The sequence below is a fragment of the Astatotilapia calliptera genome, chromosome 12, assembly GCF_964374335.1.
Source record: "Astatotilapia calliptera chromosome 12, fAstCal68.1, whole genome shotgun sequence".
Taxonomy (NCBI): Eukaryota; Metazoa; Chordata; class Actinopteri; order Cichliformes; family Cichlidae; genus Astatotilapia; species Astatotilapia calliptera.
This window is the reverse complement of record NC_137433.1, coordinates 988,478-1,001,314: the sequence shown is the minus strand read 5'-3', so window position 1 is coordinate 1,001,314 and position 12,837 is coordinate 988,478. Positions and strand designations below refer to the sequence as shown.

Genomic DNA, 12,837 nt, shown 5'->3' with positions numbered 1-12,837 from the left:
GAGAAAAATATCCTTGCAAAAGGGCTGAACTTTGCTATGATGCTGAGATTGTGTAACTGATCACAGCCACAGAGTCAGAAATTCAAAACAACAACACCGCAGATGTGAAAGCAGAGCAACTGTGGATGAAAATGTCGGCCTGTCTCAGCAAAGAAAAGTCCCCAGCATCCAATATCAGCATGGAGGAGAGGAAGGTACTTACACCGCTTAGTAAGGACAACAACAGCACCATCCAGCAGTCTACAGCAGGTGTTGGTTTGCTAAACCACACAGACCTTCATGAGAAAATTTAGCTCAGTGACAAAAATACTATAAAATACTAAAATATGAACCCTTGAAACAAGACCCAGGTAGTGGTCACAGGAAAAGGGTGATAGATTGTCTTAAGCAGTTGACTTTACTGACCAGACCTCAGACCACAAGTCACACCCAGGGGAATCTACACCAAGTCTGTATAGTTAACTAAAAAAACATAAACAGGGTGCACCTTTAAGACCTCCTTTAAAGCCTGTATGATCAGCTCTGTCACTTGTAACATCTCTTAGTTTCTGGCTTCGATCCTGACCCATTGATAGGCAGCTCTGAACACCACATCCAGAACACTTTGGATTTTGTTGAGAAGGTGAGAGATGTCATCATGGAGGCAGATGAAACCATGGTCTCGTACGACGTTACATCTCTCTTCACTTGCATCCCAGTCACGGAAGCATTGGAGGTAGTCCGTAAGAGATTAGACCCCAACCTCAGCAACAGGACCGCTCTCAGCATCCACCAAGTGTGTTTGAACTGTGTCTTCATTACACCTGTTTCACATACAAGGGTCAGTTCTACAGACGGAAACATGGGTGTGCCGTGGGCTCCCAGTTTCACCCATCGTGGCCAATTTGAACATGGAAGAAGTGGAAAAGAGAGCTCTGCTAATCTACCCTGGAACACCTCCAAGCCACTGGTTCAGATATGTGGATGACACCCGGCTGAAAATCAAATCTCAGGACGTACCACATTACCACATTAACTCTGTGGACCGACACATCAAATTCACCAGGGAGGATATGAAAAGGGGCAGGTTAGCCTTCTTAGACTGTGAGATTTCCATCAGTAATGGGGGACATCTAAAGCTGACGTGTACCGTAAACCTACACATACGGATCAGTATCTAAGGTTTGACTCACATCAAACGTCATTATATACTCTCTATTGTTCTATTATACTACCTTACAGGACATACTGTGTGGAAGTGTGGGGCAACGTATAAAACACATCCAATATACATTCTGCAAAAAAGAGCATGTAGTTTGTTGTTGCTGTGGTTTACGTGCTGGAAATGGTTTTATTTGTGTATGCTCATGTGTTAGTGTGTATCTATACATCCATCCATCCACTGGAGCACAAACTGGGGGTCATCAGGACACTACAACACAGAGCGAACACCATCCGCACAGACACAGCAGCCAGGGAGGCAGAAGAACATCAAGAAGGCCCTGAGTAAATGTGGCTATCCTAGCTGGATGTTTGTCAAAGCTGGAAAGGCTCCTAAAAAAAGCTCCAGCCGATCCAGGAGTACGTGTCAGGAGTATCAGAATAGTTGAGACAAAATCTCATCTCTTTGACTTTCAAACCCCAAAACGTGCTGCGATAAGGATCCAGAGTATCAAACAGAGTAACATAGTGTACGCTGTTAAGTGCAGGAGGATTGCCAGGATTTATACATCGGGGAAACCAAAGAACCTCTGGCTAAGAGGACGGCACAACACAGCAGAGCCACCTCGTCGGGCCAGGACTCTGCAGTCTATGCACACCTACAGGCCAGTGGACACTCTTTCAATGATGAGGATGTATCATCCTGGACAGGGAGGAACGCTGGTTTGAGGGCGGAGTCAAGGAGGCCATTTACGTGAAAAGGGAAAGACCATCTCTGAATGGAGGAGGGGCCTAAAGGTACATCTGTCACCATCTTACATGCTGTGATTGCAGCCATTCCCCAACTCTGTGAATTCTTGAATGTGTTGTCTGTCACTTCTTTTCACCCACTTGTCCACATCATCTGTGTGGGTGTGGCATATCAGTGGCCCTGGTACTGACCTCCCAGTCCATTGTTCATCAGTGGTGCTAGTTTCAGTCAATAACCAAATGTACTGTTGTGTAAACCTGCAGTCAGCTGAGAGTCACCTGGATGAGTCATGAAAACTCTTCATCCAGATGAACAGCTGCAGTCTTTAACCCCATTTTTCAAATACATTTAATAGCAAACACTCATAAAGCAGTTTCCATCTGAAGAGGACATACCATGTTCAGACATCAGAGACTAAAACAGCTCTGCTATCACTTCAGACATAAATAAAGACAGAGTGTTTGAAGGGTTAGTGAAGTCTGGCTAGCTGAAACATAGTGTGCTACCTGGTGGTGCTAACATAGTGTAATGAAGACCGAGGAATAGTGGTAACTAATAATAATGAAAGTAAATGTGATTGGATGAATGCAGTCCGACAGTGACCAGTGATTATTTTCAGGGGCTTGTTTGTGCCAAAAAAAGGAAAATGCAAAGCACTGCAACATGTTAAAAAGATGGCCGCCTTAATAAACTCAGTAGGAGCTTGGAACCAGAGGCAGGGTTGATACGTCACCATATATGACCTATTGTTCTACATGTTGGAACAGCAGGTCCTACTAAATAATGATGACGTGCACCAGACACGTCTTAGTATCAATAAGCATAAAACAAGAAAGGCACTGCTAAGTGAAATGAAAGGGCACAACTGGTAGAACTCATGGGGCTCAATCTAGGCTGACTGCTGCAGAGCCATGTGTTTACCTGAGGACACCAATCACCCACCTTGATGGCCCGGTGGAAGCACCTTCAGTTGAACTAATCATTTACTGTATGACTTTATCAGTCCCCAACATTTTGGCTTTCTTTATAACATTGCCCCAGTTCAGTGCTCTGTGTGGGTATTCAGTTATGGACATTTGTGCTCTCTCTGAAGGTCCCACCAAAGTGTTTCAGTGGGGCTGAGGTCTGGAATGGGCCTTTGCAGCAGCTTGACTCTTTTCTTTTTCAGCTGTGCTTGGGATCATCGTCCTGTTGCACGACCCAATTAGAGCCAAGCTTTAACTGTCAGACAGATGGACGCACATTTGACAGATGGTCCACACTTCATGCTCCACTCAGTGATTGAAAGGTGCCCAGATCACCACGCCTCCACCACTGTGCTTCACAGTTTGTGGTGATATTTAAAAGTGGTCCTCTGCACGCCGCCAGACGTCTTCACTTTGGTATCGTCTGTCTGAAGGATATTGTTCTAAGTGTTTTGTTGTTCATTTTGCAGCTTTGCAAACCTAAGCTGTGCTACCACACTGACTTTAGACAGAAGAGGCTTCGCCTGGCAACCCTTCCAACAACTCGTATGATTTCAAGTCTTTTTTCTAATTGTACTGACATGAAATGCATCATTTGAGATGCAACACAGGCCACCTATATCGCCTTATCCCAAGGATGCATTAAGGTGTTTTTTGTACTTTTCTGTACTCTGTAGGGTCCTGTAAATGATTTTAACATGGTTGTATGTTGAATATATATGTGAGAGTGTGCTGTTTGAGAAGAAGAAAGCCCGGGTCTACCAGTGCACTAAAGGAGGTGAAGAACAAAGGTTACAATGTTAGAGAGATGTCCATGTGTGTGGCATCATAGTAACCAGGATGAATAAGCACAGTCACGTATACAGTACGGCTGGTTCCATTTGAACTTGGAGACAGCCAGAGTGGAAACACCGAGCAGCATGCTAACATCTGCTAATTCCTGCTTCATGTTGTAACAAGTTCAAGTTGGGAGAGTTGGGAGGTCAGTTTGACAGACCATAGTATTATTACTACTGTAGAGTTATCACACGATGTGATGGACAGCACATCACAACACGTAGTGTTGGGGAGCCCACGGGGGGAGGAGCTGGGCGCAAAAGAACCACCTCAACAAATCTGGACGTGACTCCACCCTCCGTGTGCAGTGGGGAGTGGGGCGGCCGAGTGACAGTTCAACCCGAACCCAAACCACCCGTGACTGTGGCTCAGCAGGCTGAAGTTTGACTTTGTCTCTGTGTTTTTTTTCCTCGGTGTTCCCGGAGAGGATATCGGGACTTCTGAAGTTTGGAGCCGCTTTTCTTCAGAAGCTTTGCGCCACTTTATTCCTGCACACAGGCGCTCTGTGAAGCGCGCCTTTCATCTCTCTTTAAAAAGGAAAAAACCCGCTGAAAACACGGAGGATTGTTCGAGCTGGAAGTGGAAGCCTTAGAGGAACACGGTGTAGCCCGCAGGTACAGTAGCTCTGCGTTATCTTCGCACTGAGTACGCGTTTAGAGACGTGGACGGTAACACAGCAGTGACTGAGCCTTTGCGAGTGTGTCGCTTTCACAGAATAGGGACACGCTGGAAAACAGCGAGCATCAGCAGTATCCGCTTGGCTGCACAGCTCTGGACCGTCTGAGCGCTTCACTTTATTACGCATTATACGGACAGCTGTGAACTAAATAAGTCACGTTACTGAAGACTTTCAGATACTAACTAATCATAACCAACCAATCTGACCAGCAACGTTTTCTTTAGAAAAAGTTTGGTGTTAATGCATTATTATTGTTATTGTTATTATTATTATTGTTATTATTATTATTATTAGTAGTAGTAGTAGTAGTGTATCTAGATACATGTCAGCAGAAGGTTAAACTATATAACCTCAACAACAGCACCGTGTGTGTGTGTGTGTGTTGTTTTTCTTCTTCTTGAACTTATAATTTAAAAGCACAAAGCGTGAATGTCTCTGATGTGTTTACCGACCATCAGTCTGTCAGACACACCGAGTGATTCCTTAAAGTTCTCTCTGCTCTCTCAGCCCCATTCACTGTTGCTTTCAAGCTCTTTTGGCTCCAGCTTTAAAATGACCTCATTAAGAAGTAATGTGATTTCTTTTCAGTGTAGAGACTGCCATCCAACATTCACAGCCTACCACCCTCACGAGCCACACAAGTACTTAGTTGAACAGAGCATGTGAAATATGTACAGTATGATTATGAACATGTTGTATACGAAACCATCCAAACACATTTCACTGCTACATGTCTCATGTCTCTGATGTCTCACTGATGTATGAGAGGACACATCGTGGGCTTCACTAGGAAAAAAAACACAAATACTCTGCAATACCTGGTCCTGGTACTGATACTGCAGATAATATGGATGTTTTTCCCAGGTTCCAAATTAGAGTGACTTTGTGTGTGTCTGTATGTAAACGCCTTGAGACAGCTGTACTTGCTGTGAATTGAAATTGAACTGTGTCGTAACAGAGGTCGAAAGTAACAAAATACAAGTACTTGGTAACAGTGCATAGAATCTTCTGTTATTTTTATTGTTGTCCTTTATTTATCCAGATCAAAGTTTCCAAGAGGGCAGCACATAAATACGACACATAACAATATAACAAATGCAATATTCCACACAGACACAGGAATAATATGCAACAATGACATTATAAGCAGTCACACTAACCAGAGGAGCTTTTCTCTCACTCATATAAATACAACTAAAGTCCCACATTGTAACTATTTCTGACCATTTCAGTTTATTCTGTGGATTATTCCAGAAACACAGCCATATTTAAATGTTGTTGTTTTTTAATTGTGTTCTGACTCAGGGGACAAGCATTTGTATATTGTTGGGAGAGCGTAGGCTAGACAGATAAGAAGGAACCAGGCCAAGGAGACATCGATTTACCAAGAAACTGTGTATGCAGGTGAAAGTGGATATGTGAGGTCTGTGGATATATGAGGTCTGTGGATATATGCTGTCTGTGGACATGTGCGGTCTGTGGACATGTGCTGTCTGTGGACATGTGCTGTCTGTGGATATATGCGGTCTGTGGACATGTGCGGTCTGTGGATATATGAGGTCTGTGGACATGTGAGGTCTGTGGATATATGCGGTCTGTGGACATGTGCGGTCTGTGGACATGTGCTGTCTGTGGACATGTGCGGTCAGTGGATATATGCGGTCTGTGGACATGTGCGGTCTGTGGATATATGAGATCTGTGGACATGTGCGGTCTGTGGATATATGCGGTCTGTGGACATGTGCTGTCTGTGGACATGTGCTGTCTGTGGACATGTGAGGTCTGTGGATATATGCGGTCTGTGGACATGTGAGGTCTGTGGATATTTGCGGTCTGTGGACATGTGAGGTCTGTGGATATATGTGGTCTGTGGATATATGCGGTCTGTGGATATATGCGGTCTGTGGACATGTGCGGTCTGTGGATATATGCTGTCTGTGGACATGTGCGGTCTGTGGATATATGCTGTCTGTGGACATGTGCGGTCTGTGGATATATGCGGTCTGTGGACATGTGCGGTCTGTGGATATATGCTGTCTGTGGACATGTGCGGTCTGTGGATATATGCTGTCTGTGGACATGTGCGGTCTGTGGATATATGTGGTCTGTGGATATATGCGGTCTGTGGATATATGCGGTCTGTGGACATGTGCGGTCTGTGGATATATGCTGTCTGTGGACATGTGCGGTCTGTGGATATATGAGGTCTGTGGACATGTGCGGTCTGTGGATATATGCGGTCTGTGGACATGTGCGGTCTGTGGATATGTGCTGTCTGTGGACATGTGCGGTCTGTGGATATATGCGGTCTGTGGATATATGAGGTCTGTGGATATATGCTGTCTGTGGACATGTGCGGTCTGTGGATATATGCTGTCTGTGGACATGTGCGGTCTGTGGATATATGTGGTCTGTGGATATATGAGGTCTGTGGATATATGCTGTCTGTGGACATGTGCGGTCTGTGGATATATGCTGTCTGTGGACATGTGCGGTCTGTGGATATATGTGGTCTGTGGATATATGCGGTCTGTGGATATATGCGGTCTGTGGACATGTGCGGTCTGTGGATATATGCTGTCTGTGGACATGTGCGGTCTGTGGATATATGCGGTCTGTGGACATGTGCGGTCTGTGGATATATGCGGTCTGTGGACATGTGCGGTCTGTGGATATGTGCTGTCTGTGGACATGTGCGGTCTGTGGATATATGCGGTTTGTGGATATATGAGGTCTGTGGATATATGCTGTCTGTGGACATGTGCGGTCTGTGGATATATGCTGTCTGTGGACATGTGCGGTCTGTGGATATATGTGGTCTGTGGATATATGAGGTCTGTGGATATATGCTGTCTGTGGACATGTGCGGTCTGTGGATATATGCTGTCTGTGGACATGTGCGGTCTGTGGATATATGTGGTCTGTGGATATATGAGGTCTGTGGATATATGCTGTCTGTGGACATGTGCGGTCTGTGGATATATGCTGTCTGTGGACATGTGCGGTCTGTGGATATATGTGGTCTGTGGATATATGAGGTCTGTGGATATATGCGGTCTGTGGACATGTGCGGTCTGTGGATATATGCTGTCTGTGGACATGTGCGGTTTGTGGATATATGTGGTCTGTGGATATATGAGGTCTGTGGATATATGCTGTCTGTGGACATGTGCGGTCTGTGGATATATGAGATCTGTGGACATGTGCGGTCTGTGGACATGTGCTGTCTGTGGACATGTGAGGTCTGTGGATATATGCGGTCTGTGGACATGTGCGGTCTGTGGACATGTGCTGTCTGTGGACATGTGCGGTCTGTGGATATATGCGGTCTGTGGACATGTGCGGTCTGTGGATATATGCTGTCTGTGGACATGTGCGGTTTGTGGATATATGCTGTCTGTGGACATGTGCGGTCTGTAGATATATGTGCTCTGTGGATATATGAGGTCTGTGGATATATGCTGTCTGTGGACATGTGCGGTCTGTGGATATATGCTGTCTGTGGACATGTGCGGTCTGTGGATATATGTGGTCTGTGGATATATGAGGTCTGTGGATATATGCGGTCTGTGGACATGTGCGGTCTGTGGATATATGCTGTCTGTGGACATGTGCGGTCTGTGGATATATGTGGTCTGTGGATATATGAGGTCTGTGGATATATGCTGTCTGTGGACATGTGCGGTCTGTGGATATATGAGATCTGTGGACATGTGCGGTCTGTGGATATATGCGGTCTGTGGACATGTGCGGTCTGTGGACATGTGCTGTCTGTGGACATGTGAGGTCTGTGGATATATGCGGTCTGTGGACATGTGCGGTCTGTGGACATGTGCTGTCTGTGGACATGTGCGGTCTGTGGATATATGCTGTCTGTGGACATGTGCGGTCTGTGGATATATGCTGTCTGTGGACATGTGCGGTCTGTGGATATATGCGGTCTGTGGATATATGCGGTCTGTGGACATGTGCGGTCTGTGGATATATGCTGTCTGTGGACATGTGCGGTCTGTGGATATATGCTGTCTGTGGACATGTGCGGTCTGTGGATATATGCGGTCTGTGGACATGTGCGGTCTGTGGATATATGCTGTCTGTGGACATGTGCGGTCTGTGGATATATGTGGTCTGTGGATATATGCGGTCTGTGGACATGTGCGGTCTGTGGATATATGAGGTCTGTGGACATGTGCGGTCTGTGGATATATGCTGTCTGTGGACATGTGCGGTCTGTGGATATATGTGGTCTGTGGATATATGCTGTCTGTGGACATGTGCGGTCTGTGGATATATGTGGTCTGTGGATATATGCAGTCTGTGGACATGTGCGGTCTGTGGATATATGCGGTCTGTGGACATGTGCAGTCTGTGGATATGTGCTGTTTGTGGATATATGCTGTCTGTGGACATGTGCGGTCTGTGGATATATGTGGTCTGTGGATATATGCTGTCTGTGGACATGTGCGGTCTGTGGATATATGTGGTCTGTGGATATATGCAGTCTGTGGACATGTGCGGTCTGTGGATATATGCGGTCTGTGGACATGTGCAGTCTGTGGATATGTGCTGTTTGTGGATATACAGAAAACATTATTTAGCAGTAGCAGAGAGAACAGTGACATACACGATTTCCACAGCCGGTAATAAAACATGGATCAGGAAACAGGATCTTTAAGTTCTGGTCTGATGCATCAATCAGCACATCAGCATAAAGACTCCAGTATCTGTTCTACGTCAGATTATCAGAACAAGCTTGTTATTTTTCTTTTAAGAAGTTTGAGGCAGGTTTTATTTCACATCAGTGCGTGCCGTCAAAATGATGAAAAAACATTTAATTTATGCATCATTTGTAGCGCTGTACTAAGAGTTAAAGTGGGGCAGAATAATCCAGAAGTGTTTTTGAAAGGAGAAATACAGGAAGGGGTGGGAGGGAGAGCGGTTCGGTTTGAAGGCGAGGGCTGTTCAATGCGATCTGAAATCTAAAGCTTACATGAGAGCGACCTTTAATATACTATATACTGGATCAGTATATGATGCAAAATGTCATATGAACCTGAAGTGTGTACAAACTGTGTGTTATTTACAGGGTGCATGAAAACACTGCAGGTTAGAGCAGGACGACGGCTCACAGTGAAGCTCACAGCAGAAACGGATTGATTCACTACAACTAATGTTGTACTAATGCACTAAATATATTATTTTGTTCTTATTATTAGTAGCACAAGGCTCAGTTAGCTTTGGACAAAGTAGTAGAAACATCTTCAGAAAAGCTGCTTTTCACTTTCTGACTGTGAGTACATTTCACAGCCTGCACGCTTGTTCAAGATTTCAGATTTTTTAACACAAGTACTGTACTTCTGCTGACCCTCCTGTTCTCAGGTACAACAATGATATGTGTGGGTCAGTTTGACACACGTCATTGTTAGTCGTCCAAAAGTGTCAGACACCCAAATATTCCCATAAACAGTGTTTATATGTCATGATTAATCCATTACTAACATTTCAATCAATATTTAATGCAATGTAGCTCACAGATCATGGTTCAATGCTGATATATAACTCGTTTTTTCATAAAAAAAATGAGTATTTAAACATTTTTAATGTACATTGAAAAGTCCTGCATACAAAACAGAATGTTTTCCATGATATTGACTTTTCTAAAATGTAGTAATAATAGCTGTAAGCGTGTTGAACATTCGTATCTCAATTTTCAAATCAGATTACTGAGAGAAAATACAAAGTCTCCAGAGACGTGTTCTGCATCCCACAGACTGGCTGCTGACTCACAGACCCAGCCAGGACTCGCAAACATGCATCCTGTCAGTTCTCCTTCAGATACACCGTCTCTTCAGATTAGCTGTTTTCAGAATGACTTTCTGTACCGAGCTCTGTCACACGAGTCACTGCCACACTAGTGGGACTTGGCACCGTTTGTTATTGTGTTTCGTGCACTTTTGGCTGATGTGTATCTCAGGATGAAGATCACAATATTTAACCATTTTTTGATAATATTGTTGTCCTTGGAGGGATATGAATAGGGATGGGTACCGGTGTCGGGTGCCATGATGGCACCGGTTCTGACATAAACAGTAGTAACCAGACCGAAAAGCAGCGCACATTTCAGTGCTTTATTTCAGTGCTTTTTTTTCCTGAGCTGTGATACACTTCTAGCCAATCATTTTACGTTTCCGAGGATAGTAGGCGGGGCCAGGTACGTACGTTCTTTTAGAGCAGAGCTACAGATTAAAAATGCCCAAGGCGAAGCGGTCAAAAGTCTGGCTGTACTTCACAGCAAAAGATGCAAACTCAGCAGCAACAAGTGCTTTAAGCTGATACTGTGATACTGTCAAAGGAGGCAACACCTCAAATCTGATGAAACACCTGGCGACGCATAGCGTTTTTTTTAAATCCCAGAAATGCGCCGTATTTGATAGCTTGCTGCGAGACCTCACACCGAGCACATCTACTGCGGGTGGGTTGCCTGTTATGCAACATCCCCCAAAAACCCGAAGAGGAGAGTCCTGGCCCCTAGCCCTGCCAGTGTAGCAGAAATGATGAGGATGATGATGCAGCAGCAGCCGTTCTTCTCTGCGTGAGTAGCTTAATGTTGTTCGTGTGTAATTTACGTTGAGTAGGCTAACCACGTTATTACATTAATGCATGTAAGGTGAACTAGCAAACATCATCATAGCTACATGCGGCTGTCTTCTTGTTTGATGGCAGATACTCCCTTCACCCTGGCCAAAAAGGCTAAAATGACCAAAGAAAAAGTGGAAAACAGTTAAACATGAGAGGTTTTTGGACAAAGTTTGTGTTTTTTCCATTGTTTAAGCACTGCTTCCAGCCAAGAGTGATGCCATATATGCCCCATAGCTGCAGAAAAGGCTAACATTGTTATCTTTTTACAAAAACAGCTGAACATGAGAGGTTTTTGGACCAATTTTGTGTTCTCCATTCTTTAAGCACCGGTTTGAGCACCGTTTGAGCACCGGCACCGTTTCAAAAGTACCGATTTGGCACCGGTATCGGATAAAACCTAAACGATACCCATCCCTAGATATGAACAGCAGTTTCCTCATTTGGTTCATAATCTGAATCCTGAGACTTCAAGATGTTCTTCAGCCACATCCTCCTCAGACGAATCTCCCACCCTGTGATCAAAGCTCCAGAGCCTGCTGGGCTCTCAGCTTTTTACTTCTGCTGCCCGTTTGGTAATAAACTGACAGGCTGCAGAGTCCTTATGTACTCTGCTCATTTCCTGCTGAGTGTACATTCAGTGTGGTTGGAGCTGGCCGGAGAGCAGAAAAGGTTCCCATCAAACGTCATAACATCACTTTACACATGAGGTCAGTAAGTCAGTTGTGTGTTTGAAGTGAAATATGGCTCACCCCGTTAGCCTCCACTTTGACTGCCAGGTCAAACTGACTCGAACCGTATCTATGTAATATGAACCTGCAGGGTTACAGATATGTCAGATGGACCATTTATATGTTGATCACACTTTTTTAGCAAAGCAAAATAAGTTTCATGTTAAAAAAGCAATTTGAACCATTTTTTAAAATGTTTTTCAAATATCAAAACAGTCAGTTGGACCCACAACATAACAGAAGGGTTAAATAAAGCCTGTCTGTACCTCAGCTGCTTCCCTGTCACGGTGTAGAGGAAACAGCCTGAGCTGCATTGGTAATGAGAGCTCAGCACAGAAGCAGCAGAACCAGAAATCAAGTAAGACGAGCCTCAAATTCCTAACAGCAGGGTCAGCTGCTCTCCTGATCTCAAGTCATTTTTTGGTATCAGAATTGACCATAATGGATCAGTTGGGGTGACTCTGGGTTAACAGGCTCTAAAACTCATCCTGACAACCATCAAAAGGCTAAACTTGAAGTTTACATACATGACTTCACACAGTGCGCTGCTTACTGTACTTCTTTCAGAGTTAGTAGTTCTGTGCCCTGTGGTCTCAGTTACACTGCTGTAATTCAATTCAATTCAATTGTATTTATACAGCGCCAAATCACAACAACAGTCGCCTCAAGGAGCGTTACATTGTAAGGTCGACCCTACAATAATACACACAGACATAAACCCAACAATCACATGACCCCCTATGAGCAAGCACTTTGGTGACAGTGGGAAGGAAAAACTCCCTTTTAACAGGAAGAAACCTCCGGTAGAACCAGGCTCAGGGAGGGGCGGGGCCATCTGCTGTGATTGGTTGGGGTGAGAGAAGGAAGACAGGATAAAGACATGCTGTGGAAGAGAGACAGAGGTTAATAACAGATATGATTCAATGCAGAGAGGTGTGTGAACACATAGTGAGTGAGAAAGGTGACTGGAAAGGAAAAACTCAATGCATCATGGGAATCCCCGGCAGCCTACGTCTATTGCAGCATAACTAAGGGAGGATTCAGGGTCACCTGGTCCAGCCCTAACTATATGCTTTAGCAAAAAGGAAAGTTTGAAGC

At 44.6% G+C, this 12,837-nt stretch overlaps 1 protein-coding gene across 1 annotated transcript in view; it reads left to right on the top strand.

The window, feature by feature from the left end:
- Window positions 1–3,990: 3,990 nt before the first annotated feature.
- Window positions 3,991–12,837, top strand: part of pdzd2 (PDZ domain containing 2) — an 88,557-nt gene continuing 79,710 nt past the window's right edge. The window contains exon 1 of the mRNA XM_026186342.2: window positions 3,991–4,307. The gene's annotated coding sequence lies outside the window, so the exon portion shown is untranslated. The remainder of the gene's footprint in view (window positions 4,308–12,837) is intronic.